At 46.9% G+C, this 19,570-nt stretch overlaps 1 protein-coding gene and 1 long non-coding RNA gene across 5 annotated transcripts in view; both read right to left on the minus strand.

Annotated features, from left to right (window-relative positions):
• HCN4 (hyperpolarization activated cyclic nucleotide gated potassium channel 4) overlaps positions 1 to 19,570 on the minus strand; it is a 146,125-nt gene that overhangs the window by 41,187 nt on the left and 85,368 nt on the right. The gene's annotated exons all lie outside the window — the stretch shown is intronic.
• On the minus strand, positions 15,183 to 17,835 carry LOC121111605. Of its 2 annotated transcripts, none has more exons than XR_005862718.1 (3): positions 17,694 to 17,835; positions 17,190 to 17,306; positions 15,183 to 16,148 (listed from the first exon to the last, which is right to left on the minus strand). It is a non-coding gene; the product is annotated as an uncharacterized LOC121111605 (long non-coding RNA). The 2 variants fall into 2 exon arrangements; XR_005862717.1 differs by having other exon boundaries at positions 17,175 to 17,306.

A 19,570-nucleotide genomic window follows, 5' to 3' on the forward strand; every position in this document is an offset into this window, starting at 1 on the left:
ACATTGAAGGCTCCATAACTCCTCTTACAGAAGATATTGGTTGCAAGTATTTCCAGAACATCAGCCACGCCTCAGAAATAAACTCCATCATTACATCTTTTTAACCGCAGTGACCTTCTTTGATTTCTGCTCCTGCTGAATACATGTGATGCACTGACCAATGACAGAAGTTATCTTTTTATTGAATGTTGGATGCAGTCTCCGGAAGCATCAAATGAAAGAAAGAATGGCCCTCAACTCAGCAGAGGCTTCTAGGAGAGGTTGTGATGCAACTCTTTTTTGTACCAGCTGCTGTATCACTTCTAGTCTGACATGAAGGAAAGGAAATGGTGCTTACACGAAGTGTAAGGAAAAGAAAAAATGCCAGAGCTATTAGGCAGCTCTTAGCAAGGACACTCAGAAACCTGGAAAAAGGGAATGGCAACCAGAGCTCTGCAGCCAGCTCTCTAGTGCCAAGGCTGTTTACAGCCCTCTTGTCCATAGTACTAGTCTTAAGCAGGACACACTGTGGAAACTGGGTGCTCCATCACTGAGGTCACTTTCGCACTCAAGAATTACTTGATGGATTACTATTTTGGGGGATGTGTACTTTGGAGCCATTGTAAGTGCTTGGCTCCCTTATGCCCAGCTTTGTGTTGACAGCTAGACACACTGGGCATGCCAGTGAGCTCTGTTTTAAGCTACAGATCTGCCCAGGTTTGGCTTTTCTTACCTTGCAACATACCACAGTGAGAAGGAGAGGTTGGTTCTGAAGAGCACGGTCACCCTATGTGACTCAGCACAGAGACCACTTTCGGCCTCCCTTCCCATTAACACAGTTGATGAAGAGAGCATCTGGATGCAGCCTTGAGGTTTCTGTCAAAAACTCAATGCAGGACAGGCTTTGCCACCTCTGCAGCATGCAGGGCAGATCAGCACAACCATGAACTCAATGTAACTGCTGTGAGCTGCAGAATCTGAAGATTAATGCATGCCTCCACAGGAGAGAGCAGCCTCTCCAGTGAAAATGGATTGCAGGGACGCACAGAGAAGACAGCTTGGTCACCCACCACGAGGCAAATGCTCTCGCTTCAACATCACCCTGAAAACAGACTCCAACACACCTGACGTTCTCTCCCACATGGCAAATCAAGGAAGGATGGAGGCCTGACAGCCACACTCCATAGCTTCCTGCCCTAGAGCTTTGACTGGAGAAACAGTAATCACTGCTCCCTCACACAGCAATGCTGCTGCTGCTGCTGGAGGAATGAAATATGTGGACAGCTGTGTGTGAATGAAGCAGACAGGCTCACAACTGTCAGCTGGGTCATCTCCAGAGACCTCCCCATGGTTTGAAAGCACATGCAGTCTGGCTGCTCTGCATCTTAGCCTGCAATCTGGTGACACAGTGTCTTAGTTGGATTTAACAGAAGGAAACAAAAAGCAGAGGAATGTGGGGAGTAAACAGGACTATTGTGGATCAGATGAAGCTGCATAGCGCAGCCCCATTGCCACATTTCCATCCTTACCTATACTGGTGACTAAAACTGCAGGGAGAAGCATGCCAGCACTTCCTGAGAGCTGAACAACTCCAGAGCCCCTGTGCAGAAAGGTGGGCATATGCAGTGGGTGGCTCAGCTGCCGAGAATCACCTCTGCAGGGGAAAGTGATTACCAAGAGGCTGTCTGTGCATCAGAGAAGTATTTAACTGGGTGATCTAGCCATAGGCATGCTATTTGCCTGCATGGCTAGGTCCATGTAACTGCTTGCTGCTCTTACAAGAGTGGTCTTTGCAGCCACTCAGAGCAGCACGTACCTGCCACTCTTGCCAGTATCAGGCACCGGCCTCTGCTCCCACAGTGAGTCAGTTCAAGCAACTAAAAAGGCAAAAAGCTGCTGTTAGGAAGGAAAGGAATAATGTTTGTCAGTTTAGCTCCCTAAATTGTCTCATCACTCTGTTGTCAGAGCTAGCTGTTCAATTTCAATGCTCATTTCCACACCAGACATTAACACTTCTCTACCTAACCAAGATGCCATGAGAATATATGCATTAGAAGCTGGCGTGCTCAATCCTGACCAGGAGGGAGCCACAGAAGAATGCTGGGAACCAGAATGATGAATGCTGTGGGTAACAGCTTCTAAATCCCATTATTTCCATTGCATCCAAGGTGCAGCTGGAGTCCACAGCATCCCTTAGCATAAGAAAGACCATTCTAATGATATTTCTGAGCTGAAAAGAAGAAAATATCCAAAATCCAGCATGAAAGGCTGTTCTAAGAAATCCAACTCTCAATGCTGACTCAATAGGTCAGTATGAAAGCTGAACACATCATTCATAAAAAATAAGTCCTACTGGTTTCACTGTTTTTTTTTTTTTCCTCCCAATCACAGAAACAATCATTCTGATTTAGATAACCCAAAGTGAATCCAGCCTACCTCAGTGACAGACACGGGCTAGGCTTTTAATGAAGCCAGAGCAGCAGTTCACAGATGGATCACCCAGCAGATCTTATGCATTATCAGGGTTTTACTGTGCCAATGACTTCTCCTCTCCCATCTATGCACGTTTTTCAAAGAGTTCCAGCCCTCCCATAGCCCAGGGACAAGGAGAGACCCTACCAGGTTTAGGAAGTGCCTTTCTTCCTTTAATATATTACAGGTAGTGAAGAACCTGAGGAATTGGATGCTTTAGAGGAAACACAGATGGAAACGGAGCTTATTCTACGCTTGGGATCTATTCTGGTCAGGCTAGCGCAGCAAGCCTTTATTCTACTGCATCAATGAAGGTGCTTTGCTTCTGCCATGAGGTCCCACTGCTTCCTCTCAAGCACTAAAGGGTGAATTCAGCTTGCCTACTGTGGAACAGGAGATTGAAACACACCTCCTGAAGGCAAGACAGCTGGCTTGCAGCACTTGAGGACCTGAAAAGGGAAAGAAGTGCACCTCGGAAGTTCTGCTTCTCTCTGCTACCTGTAAAGTGGGCTAGCTAACAAACTCCAGCTGTAAAGGTCTGAACCGCAGGTGACACAAATCCAATTTCAAATGTCAGTCTCGGGAGCTACCAGCTCATCCCTACTCCTTGAAATACATTTGCATTCACGTGCAGGAGAAAAATAGGAAGCACTCGTCCTGCATCATATAGGAATAACGGCGCAGGGGTAGAATGAACACCTTCCACTGAGAAGTTCCTGCTGTAAATAGATCCCCGTACAGCAGGGAATACTAAATCCAGAAGTGTGCTGCAGAGGGTCTCAGCCAGGGCTGCAGTGCAGTCTATAAGCAATCTACAGCTCACCAGGGAGAGATGGGAGAAACATTCTAGAATGGCTGAACCAGAAGGAAAGGAACATGAGTGGTAATTGGTACCTCTCTAGTTTTCCTCATTAACATTCAGGACTTTGTTGTCCTGTCATATTGTAACCCCAGCTGGGTCCCAGAGCATCACACCTGGAACTGCTTGTGCTTTCCAGCTTTCCAAATTTGGAAATGTGATTTGGAAAAAGAGGGTGAGGAGGAGGAGGAGGAAGAAGAAGAAGAAGAGGAAGCATGGATTCAAGCTTAGAAGCACCTGCTTCCAAGGGCTTTTTCTGATAGAGCCAATAGTTCTGTTACTTGGTTATCCAAAACAAACTGTGGTTTCAGAATCCCTGCTATAAAGGTGGCTTTGTGCCTCTGGCCAAAGGGCTCCTTGCAGCACTTGCTAAAGGGACAGCTTAGGGAAAGTGGAAGGACCAAAACTTTCCTCAACAAAATCATCTCTATGCTCCATCTTGGAAATCCAGCTTATACTGAACAGGCAACCTATCAGCATCCTAACAGTATGAATCTGAAATCCTGTCAGCCCCAAATAACTGTGCAGCACTCCTCACTTGGCTCTGCAATGCAATAGGATTCCTCTGTCCTGAACATTTGAGCTGGAAGACATCAAAGACAGCTTGGAGAGATGGGAATCTGGCTCTAGCAGTGAAACAAGGTCAAAGTTGTACATTTGATCGTTGCATGTTGGCATATAACTCACTGTGGCTATCCAAACCAACAGTCAATAGAATTTCTTAGATCCTTGAAAGCAACGTTGCATCAGTGTGCCTGTCTGTTTCAGGTCTGCAACTGCAGGTCCCTGTTGGCTCTGCACATACTGGAGGTGCTGTGTGAAACAAAAGGCTTTTCCTGGGGGCCTGGGGACTGCCATACAGAGGTGTAGCAATGATTCTGTTCAGAGCCAGCATGGCTGAGCTGGAGCTAGACACCCTGCCAGACACAGCTAGCAGCAGGCACCGTCACTCAGCTGAATGCTGGCTCTGCACAGAGCTGCCTTGCATCCACCAGGTTTACAAACAGATTCTGCACCACAGGAGAGCAGTGAAACTGCTTGTTGCCCTTCACTACCTCTACAGGCAATATAGCAGGATTTCTGTAGCACTGCATCCAAACTAAGAAAGCCTGCTGGTCCCAAGCCAGTTCTGGTGTCTGCAGCCACACCACAGATAATGCAAACTGTGATAAATCCCCTGTGGGTAATCAAGTACCTGTGACACTGCTCCAGCTTCATGGAAAGCAAAGAATCTACACTTAATTTATGGCTTAAAAATCAAAAGACCTTAAAAAATCTCAAAAGAGAGCCAAAACAATACCATCTATATTATTCTGAGTACACTAGGGGGCAGAGTTAAGGTTGTTCTGTTGTGAGGAAATATGCATTTCCACTCACACTTAAGAAGACTCTTTACAAGTCAAGCTGCAAGCAAGTTGAGATGCCTTTTATTCTTCTTTCCTGCATTTGACTTTTGTGTGTAACAGAGGTGAAGTTGTATTTTCCTCATAGAGGCTCTGAAGAGGTTTTGGGGAGCAATGCACATGCAGCACTGTGCACATTGGAGCACTGAAGCACAGAAGCCATGGGCACATGCAGGGCCAAAGCCCTGAGAGTTCTGATGCTGCTAAAGACATGCAAGAAACCAGAGCTGAGAGAGAGAGCAGCTCCTCAAGAAATTCAGCCTGTTGTGTAAATACACACCACTGGGAAACACGATGTTTCAGCAGAAGAACACAAAAGACCCCAGCTACCGATGAGGAGAAATGAACCATCAACCCTTTTACTTTCTCTTTCCTATCCCTCTCCAACTGTTTTACTCCTCCAGTGATGCCACATCTAAGCTGTGCCAGAACATAAGCTAATTTTAATGCAAAAGGCTTGTTGTCTTGAGTAACTTGACAGGCCATACGTTTTGTTCTGAGTGATGAATAAATGAAATGCTGTTTGTGCTATATAAAGACAAACCTTGAATTTCTGAGGCAATTGTTGCACAGACTGGACTGCTGACTGCTGAAAGTGGGCCTGGCAAGAAGGGAAAATTAAGTAAGGGAACGCAATTGGCCTTATTTACAACATCAGAGCATACTGAGAAGCAGAAGTCCCATACAAAGGCTCACCTTTGGGTCAGACTGCTTTGGGCTGTGCTGATCACACTGTGTTTAGCATAACGGCACAACAGTATGGGAAGGAGAGAGCTTCAGGATCCAGATTGCATTGGGACAACTCGGAAAGCACCAGGCAGCACAGAGCAGATGGACTGGAGATGGGAAATCATCTGTGGTGCACAGCTACATCTGCAAGCTGCGTGCAGACTCAGGGATGTGCCTGACAGTTTGAGGTGGTGCGGGATTTGGTTTTGCCTGCTTTTTGCTGTGCCAGCAGGGAAAACTATAGCCAGAAGATCAAGTTTTAGATGAAGGTAAGAGTTCGAGGTTGATTCTCTTTTTATGCTTGCTCTGCACCAAATGACATAAGCAATGTCAGTGGAGATGCTGATGCTGCCTTGAGTCAGTGTGAGGGGAGAACCGGGCCCATAATTCATTAGGTTTAATGCTCGGAAGGGTGCCTGTCGCAGGGCTGCCTGGAACAGCAGTGAGTTTGAGGGGAGTGCACTGAGTGCCAGGTGTTAGGAGAGATATCCAAGTCAATTTTACACTTTAAATAATAATCCTTTGTGCTGCTGAGGTAGTTTTCATTTGAAGGTCTCAAGGGGCCCAGCTGACATTAATCTAGTATGCTTCCGTATCTCCAGTGTATGCCTTATCTCCATTATTCTAGATGGGCAAAATTAGGCACATAAAAGCGAAAAGCCACTTGCATGGGAATCTTCAGAAGAAGTTTTGGACCAAATCTGGGGATGCCGGTTGTTCTAACTACTGTCCATGGGTTGCAGCCTCTAAGCAGAGCCAACGAGGTGCTCTCAGAAACAGCCCCAGCAGCACAAAAGCCGGAGCAGGGAGAAGTGGCCTCTGAACAGCCTGATGCTGGTGGGGCTCTGCAAGAGCATGATGCACACCTACAAACCTCCACCTGCTCCCCAGGTGATTTAACTCCTCCCAGGCAGCTTGCCTTTGGCTACTGGAAGTGCTTCTCCAGCTATGAGATACAGGGCCATAGACAAGGAGCAGCAGAAAGCCCAAGTCAAAATTAAATCCAAGCCTTTTCTCCTCAGAGACTTTTGTCTACTGGAAAATATTTACAGCAGAGAAAGGTGAAATAGCAGGGCTAATCAGCACTGAGAAAGCTGGCATAAATGGCAGCTGTTTACAGATATATATAAACCCCAAAGAGCCAAAGAGCCTGCCACCACCACGTGTTCTGCCTCTTGCACCCTCAGAGTGCATGTTGTCGTGACAACAGCCCTCCTTCCCTCCCCATGCCACCATTCTCAGCCTCGACTTTAATCTTCATCCTTTTAAGAACTTTTGTCACCAAGGCAACGTGACACAGACTTTTAAAAATATTTGCTAGCACAACTCCAACAACTGTCTTTCCTGTGTGGCTTTCTTTAAACCTTTAGGATAAAAACATCTAGAACTGGATTCTGCCTGCACCGACCTGTAAGCCTGCAATGGATTGCTAGCAGCAACAGGAGCCTCCAGCATGAGGGGAAAAGAAGTGGCAGCCTTGGGTTGTGCCAGGGTAGGCTCTGGTTGGATATGAGGAAAAATTTCTTCTCAGAAAGAGTGGTAATGCAGTGGCACAGGCTGCCCAGGGAAGTGGTGCTGCCACCATCCCTGGAGGTGTTCCGAAACTGTGGATATGTGGCACTGAGGGATGTGGTCAGTGGGCATGGTGAGGACAGGCTGACAGTTGGCCTAGATGATCTTAGAGGCCTTTTCCAACCTATTCCATGATTCTATGATTCAGATCTCAGAGAACATGCTCCCGAGCTGCAATGCGAGGACTGGGACCAGAACCTCTATGACTTCGGGATATGTACCCCTTTGCTTTTCAGCAGGGCCTATGTTCACAGACGCCTACAGTTCAGGTTTTCAACAGCATTCATATATCTCTTGATATAGTTGAATGTGTTTGGGAAAAAGGAAAAAAAAAACCAACCCCCAGAGCTGTAAGTAGGTTAGGTGTCTAGCTCTCTGTGGGAATTAGATACCTTACCTGCCTAGGCATTTTTTTAAATCTCTCATGGCTCTTATGTGCATCTTTGGGAACAGTAATTCTTCTGAGAGGCTAGCAATGAATCGCTTTTGGAAATAGGTCACGGGCTTTTCTGAAGTTAAAAATGACCACAGTCATCATCCAAAAGGTCCGTCTAGCTTGGTAGCTATACATAGATACACCAAGGGAAAGAAATATCTGGGAAGGCTGAGGGAAAGGGAAGCATAAATACCTGAGAAGACAAGACACATGGCTGGTCTGAAAATGGGGCAAAGCCTGGCATGGCCTGAGAGCAGCATCAAGGATGAGCACTGCGAGGTCTGAGACTGCTTGGAGTGCGATCCCTCAGCAAGTGGAGGTATTCAGCGCTGGAAATGGCCACTGAGCAGCAGAGGAGGTGATCGATGGGTGACTCAGATGACAGAGGTGAGTCCAGGCTGCAGGCTCTGTCGGAAGGACCTCATTTGTGGCCTGATCAAAAATTCATTGAGCTAAGTGGGAAGACACCCCCTGAGTCCATTGAGCTACCAGGCACAAAGCCAATTAAACCAGCTAACATGGACAAGTAATGAGACAAAATAATGATGGGAATATCGACCACAGTCTGCTATTACCTAGGTCAGCAACACTCCTCCCCTCAGAGCATGGGGCTATTTTCAGCCAGGAAGCTAAAATCTGCATGAAACTGAAGAAACTGGTGAGAGAAAATGCTCTTTTTTCCCCCAAACAACGTGGAATACATTGCTGCAGGAATGCTTGAGGCCAGGAACCTGGCAGGATATTACATACATGCCTAAATAAATAAATGGCTGAATAATAATAACTTAAAAAAATGGTTTATACTCTTCAGGGCATTAAAAAAAAAAAAAAAACAACAACAAAAAAAAACCCAAGTGAGGAATAAATCTACCTGTGAGCAGATTACTGTAGAGCTGGTGTTTTAGAATTCATCACACGCTCCCTCCAAAGCATTTCATTGCTATTAAGAACAGGAGAGCAAAAATGAACTGGTCTGTCACAGTGCCTCTCCTTATCCATTTACATACATGAAGGAGCCCAGCCCAGAGCACCAAAGGCTGTCAACAGCATTTGTAGCCATAAACACACAAGAGAACGTGGAAGAAAGAAGATCAGATCAAGAGATCCTTCAAATGACAAAGAAAATCACCTTCTCAAAATTCCGACTGCCTGTAAAACAAGCACAGTTCATATTCTTAGAGTGAGCTGCCACAAAACGTACTAGCAGTGACCTTCCTTTTCACATTCCTTCCCGTCACACTTGGAGGTTTTTAGTCTAAGATTCAGGCTAGAATTAAAAAAACACAACGAGATTGTCATTGAACACACTGACAGATTCCTACGATTGGCAGCTGGGATAAAAAGAACCCCACCAGGTCCTGTGCAGGAAGTGCAAACTCTCTGAAGAATCACAGAACTTGTGCAGCTCCCCCTGGCCGACCCAGCCCGTAGCTCCGCAGTGGGACCCTATGGAGGCATCACAGAGCTCAGGCTGCAGCTCCATGTATCGTCACCCTGATCTGTTCTAGCTCTGCAGCTAGCACTTGTATAGAGGATCAGGCTTTCTGTCGATGGAATGATGGCAAGCTCTTCTCCTCCCATTTTTAAAGAGAGCAGATAATGTAAATCTCAGATTGCTGCATCTGCCCGCTGAGGCTGCTGCTGTGTTCCGCTTGATTATATTAATGTACAAAAATGCAATCTACTGCTGCTCATAGCCCAGCTCTGCCTGCCAGGCCGGCTCCCATTCTGCAGGGAGATGGAGCACCTTCCACCTAACTCGATCCTCCCGTTTAATTTGATTACAACCTCGGCAACCAAACCCAACTTCCACCACCTCTGACTTTTTTATGCTGTTAGGGACTGCAACACCCGTGAAAGGCAGCAGCCTGGCGGCCCTGGAGCCTGAAATAGCTTCCTGCACCACGGGCACAGAGTGTGAGCAGACACTGGAAGCTCCTCGTGCTGTAAACTCAGTGACACTAGATGTGAATGGACAGCAGAGTTCACAGGCTCAAGGATGCTCAGCACAATGGCCTGGTTTTCAGATGGGCTGAGAGCTTGCCTGCAGTTTCCATTGAGTCACTTCAGGCACTTCCTTTTTCTTGCTAGTAATGTTTCATAGGCAGCAGGTGAAAAAAGGTGCAGCTGACGTGGCAGTGAAAAAGTACTTTGACTGCAGCAGCGTACCAATGGAGAACAGAGGGGTGCCAGCCCGCTGGGTAGGCTGGAGCATGGTCCTCAGTAGAACATATTTAAATTGTTTTGTTGGGCTTGGTTTTATTTCTGAATTGCTTTGATGAAGGCTGGTCTGAACATTTGCAACAAGGATCTGAATCATCTTTTGGGGGACCTCAGCAGTTTGCAGGCTGAGAGCCAAGAGACTTCAGTGCACAGACTGACGGGAGTTTATTTGCACACAGTGCCACACATTGCATCCTGCCCAAGACGAGTAGCAGGAGAGACAAATCCCTCCCACTCTGTTAGAATAATAATAGCAATATAACCTTTTCAGTACTGCAGTGTGCACCTTCGATAAGACATCTCTTAAAAGAACAGTGCAGTGAAAAGAACTCCTTGGATGCTACACTGAAGAAACCCTGTGCCCTTCTGCAAGCTTCCCAGAGCAGAGGCTGAGGTGTTGGAAGCACGAGGAAGAGGAGCTGCAGGAGGCAGTGCAGCCACCATCTCAGGTGGAAGCAGGCTGTGCTGCTTCGTGGAGAGGGAAAAGGGGGAAGTGGCTGGGTGCATTTTGTCACTTGCTTTGTGGATTTGGAGCAGAGATAGCTGATGGTTTTTTTCTTTAACCAACAAGCAGTAGATTATATTCATGAAAATATGACAGCATCCTGCTGTGGTTATATATAGATACTTTGGATGATTATAGAACAAAGTTCTTTAAGTCAGAATAAAGATGCTTAAAAGCAGTATTTAAACACTACCTAAAATGTTTCTAACCCTTCATTAACACATGCTGGGCAGGAACACAGTCCCTAAAGGCTGCCATTTTAATTAGGAATGCACCAGGAAACGGTGCCTGATGACAGGTATCAAGGCAAAAATACCCAGAGCTGCAGCCAGGGACAAGGAGGAGATCTGCACGGCTCTTTTAGGGGTATCACATAATAATATCATGCTAATAGTATCATATTAAGACTAGTAATAATAACAGTTTGACAGGGGTGTTGTACATTCAAGGGAAATACTAGGGTGTTATATGACTGTGCTGCTGTCCCTGAGTTCTGAGTCTGAGGTCTGCAGCTACACCCCCCAGCTCACAACACAGCGTACTGCACAGGGCGTTTCTGTCCTAGAGGTACACCTTCCAGCTTTGACACCCAAACACTAGCAACTGCTTTTAAAAGGCTGCACCCTTTCATAGGCAGGTTTTCATCCCTTCTCCCTAAGGGGACATTTGGTACTAGGTTCCTGTGTGTCATTGCTGGAATGGAGCAGATACCACTGAGGCACTGCAGGAGGCTCACACAAATAGCAAAGTCCTAATTAACCCTCTTCTTCATGTTGTATCATGTGAGCAGAAAGTATTTCACTGGCACACTCCGTGATAGAATTACTGATACAAAGCTACCTGCTCTGGCCCACGTGTTGCTAATTTCCTTCAGAAATGGCCTCGCCACCACATCTACTCAAATCTTCCTTTTCCCCCCAATGGGAAGAGGCCCCACCTCTCCTTCCCGATTCATTCCTCTCCTGGCCGCTGAGCCTGGCTTCCTTCACACAAAGAATAATCCCACTAGGTTCGCTTGAAACCACATGAACAGAACAAGATCAAACGCAGCCGATGCTGACTCCAGGTGCTCCAGCAAGCGCTCCTTGGCAGCAACCAGAATCAGTTCAGAGAAGACAGCATAGGAAACATCAGGCAGAGGGAAGATAACCAATTTCCTTGGAAGGCTTCACCTGAATGTGTAATAGTGAGAGATTGATTTAAACTTGGAAGCAGGAGCATTTTTTAACCTTCTGAAGCTCTTGCCTTCCTTTTAGCTCCGTTATTCGTATAGCTCACATAGACACCCAAGCTGCCCTTGAATTATGTTGTCTGCGGAAGAAGCTCCAATGTCTGAATGCGTGCTGTCTGAAAGAGTATTTCCTTGAATTCATTTGGGATTTTCTGCCTTTTCAATTTCATTGGCTGCTCCATATCCTTGTTGTGTACAGCAGGCATATATATGGCCCTCGTCTTTTTTTCAGCCCACTTACTGCTTTACAGGCTTTTACTTTTCATCTCCTCCCCTTAAAGGAAAGAATTTCAAACTTCTGAGTTATTCCAAGTTGTTCTCAATCATTCTCATCAGCCTCCTCTGAATTCCCTTTACAGTGCAGAAGTAGCCCAACTGTCTAAAACTGGGATATTCTTATCCCCAGTTATCCTATGATGGTGATTTACATCCATTTTTAATGCTTATCTCCACCCTGAGCTCCGTTAGCCCGTCCTTCTCTTTGGTCACCTCCAGCAGAAAACCAGCCAGTAAGAAATTGTACAGAATAATCTTCTACAGAGCAGCAATACTATGAAACAGGAATGGAGCTGCCTTTGCATTCATACTCTCCTCCTCACTCTGCTTGGTTTCTTGCTTAGTTTGGAAAGAAATTGAGTCCTTTGGGAATTCACTTCACAACTTGCTCAATTCGACCTCTCCTGCCTTGCCCTCTATAGTCTGGATCATTCTTCATCTTCTGCTGCCTTGTCTGATTTAATGACACCTCGTTGCTGTTGAAAGCCCCCAGTGCAGCAGTAGGAAAATTCACCCCCATCAGCGTAAGAAGAAATGAGCAGAAGAGATGATGGTGGCAGCACTGAGAAATCACCAGGGGAAATGAAGTACATAAAAATGACAGCATTGATCATTCTTTACAATCCCCTAGCAGCTCACTGCATGCTGCTGCACCGGAGCCTCCCTTGTCAATACCACTGAATATTCAGACAAATTAAGTTGGGGGTACAATCTGCTTTACCTTTGTGGCTGTTTGGGCTTTACAAGGGCTGTGTCTACACTGGCTGTGTCTACACTGGCTACAGATTATGTACACAGAGGCTACACCTGCAGTGGAAAGTGAGAATGGGCTCCAAGCAAGCTCTAGGTGTGCAGAGTTATTTGGGCTGCAGATGTAGCACAGGTTCCCAGCATCAGTGGTGAGTTTAGGAGGGCTGAGTACCTCAGGGGATCCGCTCCTGGATGGTGTTCAGCCTCTGTCCTGCTCAGTCCATCCAGACCACACAAATGAGGGCTGAAAATACTCAGGCCATCTGCCTTGGAAGAAGACTAAGGTGTGTCCTGGGTCTGGATGCATGCTCACATGGCAGTGCAGGTACTAGACAAGCTGGGACCCAAAATGTGGCTCAGACTCAAGTGACTGCAGGAACGCAGAAAGGCTGGGAATTGCCTTTTCTGTCACTGAAAAGAGTGGTAATGGAATAGTAAAACTTCAGCACAGGACTAGACTGCCCTAGAGAGCCATGCTGTAAGATGGGCTGAGGATGGGACCAGTGCTGTGCTTCAGTGCTTTGCATTCAATGTAATGAGTGTCTTTACATGAGCACTTCTAACCTAAGGCAGAATTATTATTAAGTGTCAGCAGTGATTATAAATGAAGCTGGATCCCTGACCCCATAAAGCTTTGGCAAAGCCAGAAATGTGAATTAGGACACAAGCGTGTCAGGCAGAGGATGTAGATAGCAGGAGCAGCTGTAACATATGGGATAAGGGCAGTAGGCACATTCTTCCCAAACAATGTCAAAGGTACTTAATTCAGCAAGCTTTAGCACTACAACTAAGTTATTCTTTGTTCTAAATAACACTATTACTTACTTTATTTGTGTTTAAGGTACTCTTCATCCACAACGCAAATAGAGAGTTAAGCTGCAGCCAAGGAGTTCTGCTAGAGCAGTATGTGGTGAGAAAAGCTGTTCTGAAGCCTCAGAAAGACTAGGTAAAACAGCATGGGATGAAGCAAAGGCAGAGTACCAAACTTGAGCCTCTTCACAGATCAAAACTGGAGTGGGAGAACCCAGATATGAGCCTGCTCCATTAGTTTAGGGCTTAGTATGAATTCAAAACTATGGGATCTGATTTCCCAGTTCTGTCCCTGACATAGCTGAAATCTCATAAGCAAGAGGTTTTATCTTCTTTCACTAAACTTAAAAGAATATCTGGTGGGTTTGCAGCATCATCATATTTCAGAACTCCCTAAAAATCCAAGCACCTCACACTCCAAAAGGATTACATTTGCATTCAAATTTTTAGCAAGTGACTGGTATTTGAGCCTGAGCTTCTTAACTCTCCCAAGCAGAAACGATCTGAACATTAGGACTTCATTAGGGATCCCCTCTCTCATCTGCAGACTGAACCTCGTGGAGAATGTAAACATACCTGATGAAACTGATGAGAAAACATTTGGTAATGGGTACTTCTTCAGACCTGCTGGACGTGAAAAGAGAGCTCACGAGGAAAGTGTTGAGGGAGGGGGGTAGAATATATTAGGGAAAACCCTAAATGGGGGGCTTCGGGTCTTCCCAGTAGGAAGCAGAGAAGCTGCCAACGCCATTATGCACTAGCTCCCTCACACTGCTATGTCCCAGACTCATTTCCCCACCACTGGCATGCTCCTGGTCTATTCTCCTGCCTCTTTTCTGATGCCAACACTGGCATCTGGAGTTAGCAGCTGCCTCTATCCATCAGCATATCTCCTCTTCTGGGCCAGCTGTCAATTAAGCTGGCTCATTGGTACAACATTGCCACCTTCCAGCTCCAGAAAGCAGCCCACAGTGTGCTGAACTGCCAGCCCCAGAGGCAATAGGCTGGTTGTTAGCTGTCAGACTGGGTAAGCTCCGGACCATCCACAAATAAGTGATGGGAACAAGAAGCCACTGCATGGGGCCTAGTCCTGTTGGGAATTAAAATATCCTCCATCCCTTTTAGCCTGATGTCTTTCCACTTCAGTCACATGCAAACATCCTCTCCCACCTGAGAGGTCTCTCCCAAGAACAATTTCTGCCCTCCTAAGACAGTACAGCAAGATCTGGAATGATGTCCTATAGCTCACCTCTTCCCTAGGAAGGAGGGAACACACGCCGGCAACTTTTCCTCCAAATTACTCCCAAAATTGCTAGTGAATCAAAGTAGGCACAGCTTCACTCAAATGGCTGATTGTAGCACTGGCTACAACTCCTTCCCTCATCCCATTAATTCATCAGGTTCAAATGCTGGGCTGTGAGGCTACTTGCCCTCCATCTGCAGGCTGTCAAGGTAGGAGGGGAAAATGAATGAGGCGGGAACAAGCAGCACATCCTGCAGCTCAGGCTGGGGCATCTTTTCTCAGGCAAGGAAATGGCAGAGCAGCCCTGCATTTCCACCCTCAGGAGCTTGCTGCACTGCCCTTGTAGCGCCAAGGGGCAAGTTAGCAGGGTGAGGAAACACTACAAGCTTCCATAGGGACTGTGCAAGTCTCACCAAAACACACGGACACTTGGTGAGGGTACGTTCAGCTCTGACATGTAAAATTCCCCTTCTGTGGTGCTACTGAGCAAAGCCAGCAGATGCACACGTATTTTTCTGCAATGCTGGTGAATGTAGGGGGAGGTTTGTCTCTCCTGTGACTGTGCATGGCTGGCGTGGCAGCTGCGCTGCTGCAGCCAGGCTGGGAGCAAGGTCCAGGGAGCTGCCTCCCTTCAGCAGCAGAAGGAAAGCTGCTGCCAGCTGCTGTGTGTCTCCAGTCAGCACTCTGTGCAGCACGTCCCCATCTGAAGTCTGCAGATAAGGGGCAAGTGCTTTGTGATAAAAGTTCCTTTCAAAGGAAGCATCTCCTGCAGAAGCTCACAGCATGCTCTGCCTCAGGAAGGCAGGAAGGATGGAAAGGGTAAAGGCCAGAGAGGAACATGTTCCAGCCTGGCTCCATCCCTCATTGTCTGCATTCCCAGCGCTCACAGTGAGCCAGGATGCAAACTGAAGGGTTTTTTCCATCTTCCTAAAATGGACTGCATTATTCCTACCCTGCCAACTGCTGAAATGACCTTGAAGAGGGCAAGGAGAGTGGAGAAAATCTGAATAAGAGAAGCAGCAGCGTCATGTGTATCCTGTCTCCAGCAGCATCATTGCCAAGGGTCAGGAGAGGAGCTCCAGCAAGGATTCTTCGAGTTCTCCCAATGCACAGATGCACTGTTTCTACCCGCATGCATCCATGGGAAGCTCTGCACAAGGCAGCAAAGCAAAATGGAGCTACAACCTGCTACACTCAGTCCCCTCCCTCACAGTGGATATGACAGATCTTTCCTTTTGCTTTCTGTGCTGGAGAAACCAATCTCTTCCACCTGGAAACAGCACAGTTCTCCACTCTTCAGCACACATGCTCTCTGTGGACTAAAGCAGTCAGAGCCTGGCTAAGCAAGGCAATCTCCTGTATTTGGAAATAATCTCATTCACGGTCTGTAAGGCAGTGCTGTAAGATGAACTTCCCAGGAAAAGTGACAGTGTCTTGCTACTAGAGGCATTTAAAACTTATCTTACAACAGCCCTTGAAGATCAGATAGCTGTGTGCCAGGACAGACGTGATGATGCAGCAGGCCTTTGCCATCATTCATTTCCTCCTCATTCTGCTCTCTTCCTTCCTCCGTTTTTCTTTCCCGTTCCAGAGTTGGACTGGGTCTGCCTCACTCTCAAGACAAAACGCAAATGTGTCTTCAGATCTGGAGGGCAGAGAGCTGAAGGAGAAAGTTCTTATTCATCTTCTGTCATACCTACAAGGTTGGGATGATTTATCAGCTGAAAAAGCCAGCTGGTAAGATGCCTGCATATACTGGCAGGCAGCAGGTCTTCGTGGAAGTGTTTGGAATGCAGAGAAGCGAGGCTTATGCATAGGCCAAGCCTGTGGGGAGGGGGAAAGTCTGCTGGGGAAAGTGCAATCAACCTGAATCACACTTTTTTTTCTCTCTCTCTCACTCAGTTTCGATTGTGGTGGTGAGACAATGAGTAGAAATTGCTTCTCTGCATAAGGTCTTTCATTGGTGGTCACTGCTGGGCCCTGACAGACACCTCTGGACTTTGGCTGCACACAATTTATATAATTAACTAGACAATTCCAGCTTAATTCTTTGTAGCATCAGAAAAGCCAGGCACACTGATGGGATAAAGTGGAATTAGTGGATGTTTGGGTGATGCATACTGGAGAGGAGTCTAATCAACCCTATTTGAGGGACAGCCTTTCCAAATTGGGCTGCACTGAGATGCAGCAAATCAAGAGGAATTAACACCCGGTAGTTTGCTGGGTGAAAAAAAATATATAAATGAGAAGAAAAAAAAAGAACACAACAAACACAGCTGCTGCATCTTAACTGTTTTCCACCCCCTCCAGGGACTTGAGGAAGAGCAGGCCTGTCAGCTGCTTTTAAGAGACATTATCCTCACAGTTTACTCCCAGTGTTTACAAGGAGGCACTGCTGCTGCTTGTCTGACTGTTTGTCACTGCCAGCACACAGAGGTTCTCTCCAAGTTCACCTGCTGCAGGTTCCCCCATGCAACCCTCCATGTGGGCAGACTCCTGGGGTAGGGCCCTGTGCACCACCCCAGCACTGGGCTGCATTTTGCAGACCCCAACTCTTCCCCTTCCTGAGCCTGCTGCACACAGTGCTGCACCAAGCACTTCTTTTCCAATTTGTCCCCAGTCACCTCCAGGTCTCGGCCCTGACCTCCGTATTTCCCCCCAGGCTATTCCAAGTCCAATTGCTTACTCTGAAGACCATCACCTTCTCTTCTTGACGCAAATCCAAACTCGAGAAATGCATTCACAAATTTTCTCCTTCTCTCATGCCTCTCAGGGACCAAAGATCCAAAGTAAGCATGATACACCATCCTCTTCTCATCTATCTCAAGTCAACAGTTCAAGAGAAATGCTATTAGGCATAGCACAGTATAACGAAAAGCCACAAAATGTAAAGATATCTATGTACCACAGTGGGTTAGGGCTGTTCTTCTACAACAGAGCAGGAACAGTGCCTGGTTTTACATTTGTTACTTGACTAAAACACCGTGTGTGTGGTGCAAGACACTTTAGGAAGTGCTAGGGGTAGAAGTACTTGAGAGGAGGCATACTTATCAAAAGCAGGGCAATTAACACTAGTCTCTCCAATTCTATGTGTTCTCTTGTTGATGAGCTGGAGAGACATTATCCAGTGCACAGCTCCAGCTGCTGTTGTTCTGCAGGACTTCCTGCTTAGGAAGGGGAGAAGAAACAAGGCAGGAATCATTACCAAAGTATCCCTAACTGTGAAGGACAAAGTGACCGAGGCTGGAAGGGCAAAGAATGGGGGACACTCATTCCTTGGAATGGACCTCGGGGCTGAAGATCAGCATAATCAACATCATATTGGAATTCTTGCCTGGTGACACGGCATTGGAACGAAAAAAGGTTCTTGCACTGAGGTCACAGATGCAGTTCCAAGTTCCTTTTTGTAAAGACAAGGAGAATTTTGCCATGCATTGCAAAAAGATTGCATAAACATTTTTCACTCCAACTGGGAATGTGGAAAATGCCTCATCCTTTCCTCTAGCCCTTGGGGTGTTCCTGCTTAATCAAAACTGGGAGAAGGAGGAGTTAAGGAAGTAGAGAAAGCTTTAAAATATGCATCCTTGTGGGACAAGCAAGAATAAAATGTCATCTCTCTGCTCTGAAAAAGTTACCACATTGATTTCTGTTTCATAAAAATGAGGTTACGTTGAATGCCTTAAGCTGGCAAACTGGATAATTGCATGTCCTGAAACTGTCTTCAAAACAGCTCTTTTCACAGCGGTGCTCAGAAAATAACTTCATCAATAAGGCTCTTGCCCATTAAGCCTTCGTACTTCTCTGTGTATGAAGGAGTGAAGCTTGTCCTTCCCCAGAAAGATCTTTTCCTCCTTTCACCTCAAACTATCAAAGAAAGTTAAGACTATTTTGCATTGTATTAGCATGGTGTTCCCCAGGGGTCGGTACTGGGGCCTGTCCTACGCAATATCTTTACTGATGACCTGGATGAGGGCATTAAGTGCACCCTCAGTAAGTTTGCAGGCAACACCAAATTGGGAGGAAGTGGGGACAGGAAGACCCTACAGAGGGATCTGGACAGGCTGTGATCACTGAGCTGAGGCCAATGGGATGAAGTCCAACAAAACCAAGTGCTGGGTCCTGCACTTTTGGCACAATCCTGTGTATCACTGCAGGCTTGGGGCAGAGTGTCTGGAAAACTGTGTAGAGGAAATGGACCTGGGAATATTGGTCAATGCTTGGCTGAACACGAGCCAGCAGTGTGCCCATTTGGCCAAGAAGGCCAATAGCAGACTGGCTTGTGTCAGCAATAGCGCAGCCAGCAGGAGCAGGGAAGTGACCATCCCTCTGTGCTCAGCTCTGGTGAGGCCGCACCTCAAGTGCTGTGTTCAGTATTGGGCCCCTCACTGCCAGAAAGACACTGGGGCCCTGCAGTGTGTCTGGAGAGGGGAACAGAGCTGTGAGGGGTCTGGAGCACAAGTGTTATGGGGGGCTGTGGAGAAGAGGAGGCTCAGGGCAGACTTCATTGCTCTCTAGAACTCCCTGACAGGAGGTTGTGGTGAGGTGGGGGTCAGCCACTGCTCCTGTATAACAAGATAGGGCGAGAGGGAATGGCCTCAAGTTGTGCCAGGGGAGGTTCAGGTTGGACATTAGGAAATACTTCTCTGAAATGAGTGGTTAGGCTCTGTGACGGGCTGCCCAGAGAGGTGATGGAGTCACCAATCCTGAAGGTGCTCAAGAAACATTTAGATGTTGTACTGAGGGACATAGTTTAGAGGGAAATATTGGTGGTAGGTGGACATGGTTTACTGCAGAGTCTTGAACTGTGGCTGGCAGCTTTTTTCTCTGGTGTGGAAGTGAGAACTGCTCAGAGCCAAAGCTTGGCCTCGGATTTGGTGCCCTGTGGAGGAATGTTCCCTCTTCCTGCAGCCAGCGTGGCCCCTCGCAGCTAACTGAGCCTTTGTGCACACCTCAGGCAGGATGTGGCCTGCCTCTTCTGCACAGCTGACATCACTCTGTCCCCTTTCCTCAGTGCACGGCATCTTCTAAAAGTTTAGAGTTTGCCTTTGGCTACCTCGTTTGTACAGCAAGGCAGATGAATTC

The sequence above is a fragment of the Gallus gallus genome, chromosome 10 (assembly GCF_016699485.2).
Source record: "Gallus gallus isolate bGalGal1 chromosome 10, bGalGal1.mat.broiler.GRCg7b, whole genome shotgun sequence".
Taxonomy (NCBI): Eukaryota; Metazoa; Chordata; class Aves; order Galliformes; family Phasianidae; genus Gallus; species Gallus gallus.